Source organism: Ailuropoda melanoleuca, chromosome 8 (genome assembly GCF_002007445.2).
Source record: "Ailuropoda melanoleuca isolate Jingjing chromosome 8, ASM200744v2, whole genome shotgun sequence".
NCBI lineage: Eukaryota > Metazoa > Chordata > Mammalia > Carnivora > Ursidae > Ailuropoda > Ailuropoda melanoleuca.
Window position 1 is genome coordinate 17580829 of NC_048225.1, and position 3158 is coordinate 17583986.

A 3158-nucleotide genomic window follows, 5' to 3' on the forward strand; every position below is an offset into this window, starting at 1 on the left:
ATAATGATATATAATAGCGTTTATTCTGATCAAACTAACGCCCTCGGGTATCTGTGTTAACCATATAAAAGTAAACCAATATTTAAACTTGAACAATTGAAAAAGAAGTAGGAAAACAAATGTTTCTACCGTGAAACTGAACAACTATAATCTCTAAAGGGTCAATTAACAAAGGGAAAGAGCTTCAGCCAAAACATGGTGAAAAATGCTAGGAAACAGGATTGTGAGCAAAGCAGAGATAGACAAATAATACAGAAGCTATGCTGAACCTTCACCCAACAGTATTTACCATAAAATTACATAATTCACATGCTTATCAAGTGCCCCTCTTTTGAGAGCTGTTTCAGCACTTTTTTTTTGGTGTAAATTCTGACCCCAATAGTTTAGCAATGTGTAAAATGTGATTCTGTATTTTTTTTCCTTCTACCGAAATACAGTAAATTTCCCTGTTTGCTTTTAATTTTTAAACGGGGTCTTTAGTTTATCCTCTGTCCTAGTTTGATGCTGGAGCAGCAGACAGGCTTTTGCAGCTTGATGACTTCCCATCTCCATGTGAATTCATGTGGGATCAGGTTTGCACTTTCCCATGAGGTCTGCTCTCTGGTCTATAGATGGCCACCTCTCCTCATTGCTTAGCCCTGGTTTTGCCTGGTAAAGGCTGTTCCATAAAGGAGCTGGGCCCAGGCATTCAGAGATGGAGGAGTGTCTAAGCACATGGTGAATAAAAGGGTGGCAGTCCCATGGTGCTAACTACGTTCCAAAAAATAGATCCAAATCTTGCAGAGTTGGCGTTTCATCACGCTGCTCCACTAACCTGGAGAGGGGCCGTTTTTCCCATTTTTCCAGCCCTATTCCCTGATGCACGTATCATGGAGTGGGGCTGCTTTTTTTGAGGAGGCTGCCTCTCTTGGACGAGTGCTACCCGGCTTAGGGGAAGACTGGGAAGTTAGTTTCACCAAGCAAACTCCCATTCATCCTTCAAGCCTCGATTCAAAGAGTTCTTCCTCTGATCACTCATCATTTCATATACAGATTTCTAATTTAACCCTAACACTATTGCATCATAATTTATCCATCTGTCTCTTTTTATTACACCGTGAGTTATTTGAAGATGGAGCTGTGCTACTCACCATTGCAAATCTAATCCAACCTGCATGCCTACTACCTGGCACAAAGGAGAGACTTAAAAATATGTTCGTTGTATGAAAGCAAAAGCATATGAATGAATGGGCAAAGTGGGAGTATAAAAGAACCTGAAGATAAAGGCCAGGTGATTTTTATTTTTATGTCATGTCTCTTGTCCTTCTACTTATATTATAACTTCATAGTATGGTAAATAAAAAAATAAAACAAACAACCCCCCCCCCCCCCCCGTGGTAAGTTTGCCTTAAGTCCTGGATCTCATATGGAAATTCAAGGAGTAATGTGAGTCCTCTGCCTCTTGATATTAAATTATGTATAAGATTTAATATTCACTAGGACACTAGAAGAAAACATAAGTCATTGTCTTTCCTTTGCATTCGAATTTCTGTCATTTTCCTTGCACTGACCATTTGCTTGATTTCTGTAAACACTGTGAAGGTTTAACTCTTAGGAATAGAAAACAAGGCAATGAAAGGGCTGGTAAGAGTTAGCCAAAGAAGATAGAACAAAGACAGTATAAGTTTTGATGTGCTAGCATGCTAGTATATGAGCCTAAATGGATAGCTTATAGAGAATATCCAGAAGTGGAAAAATTCATCTTCTTCTAGGGGTCAAAGACAGAAAGATGTTGTTGCTAGAATACTAATGGTTTTCAATACCCTGCTCTTTTCGTTGTGTGAATATCCTTGTTTATGTACACTGATTTTAGCCCATTATCATGTATTAGTGCAATTATGGCTCATTACATAATTAGTGTAAATATTTGTAGGCATGCAATAACAACATGCAATTATGATATGGAATGATGTCATAAAAAGTCTTATTGAAAGAAGGAAGTAAAAAATAAAATAAGTAGCATTTATAGAAGAACAATAGTTACATATCTTTAGGTATAGACAATCTATTGTATGCTTTCACTTTCAAAAATAGATTCCAAAGGTATTCTGAATCCATATATACAGACTCTCGGTCTGTTGAACATTGAGATCTGAGGTGCTAGCCGCAATCCCCCCAAATGAAATAAGGGTGAACCTCAAACAATGCTACAAATGTCTGAGATTGTGGAAAAGGAGGGACTCCCCATGAGTAAACACATTGTCTATCCATTAGGTATTTGGAAGCTGGGCAACTGTTGGAGTAAAGCATGATTCATTAAAACAGGCATGAGTGTTCGGTGTAACTGACATGCGATCCTACAAAGGGGCGCCTGACTAAAGAGCTCTATTTTTGAAGTCAGAGTCATATCTTCACCGTTTCACAAAGTACTGAATACGTAAGCATTTATAAAAGTTTGTTGGGTGAATGAGTGTATGAATCTCATAATTTTTCTAGCCATAAGGCTATCCCAAAAGAAATAAGGAGACTTATTCTAATTTTACTTTATTGATGCATGTTAGGTGTTGAAAAATCTTTGACATTTTTACAGAGTCATTCATATTGACTTCTCTGTAAAATTTCAGCACTCTTCCGGGCATAAGAAGCTTAAAAAATCTGAATTAGAGAGGGTAGGGGACATCAGATGAGGTTAAATACCATAGTGAGTGGACGAAGATTCATAGGACCTAACAGATATCAGGGAATTATTGGTAAGCACCTTGAAAAATAAGGAATCATATCAAATTAAAATTCAAAGTTAACTATTTCCCATACATTGCATTTTCTTCCCACGTAGAAAAATCCATTTATTAATTTTGGAATAAAAACAAGAAACTCTTTTAAAACTGAGTATCAGCTCCTCCCGCTGCCCCCACCTCATCTCTGGTGATGAAGGGTGAATTGCTTTATCAAATGCAATTCTTGGAATAAGAATTATAATTTTCTGGGGCGCCTGGGTGGCGCAGTCATTAAGCGTCTGCCTTCGGCTCAGGGCGTGATCCCGGCGTTCTGGGATCGAGTCCCACATCAGGCTCCTCCGCTAGGAGCCTGCTTCTTCCTCTCCCACTCCCCCTGCTTGTGTTCCCTCTCTCGCTGGCTGTCTCTCTCCGTCAAATAAATAAATAAAATCTTAAAAAAAA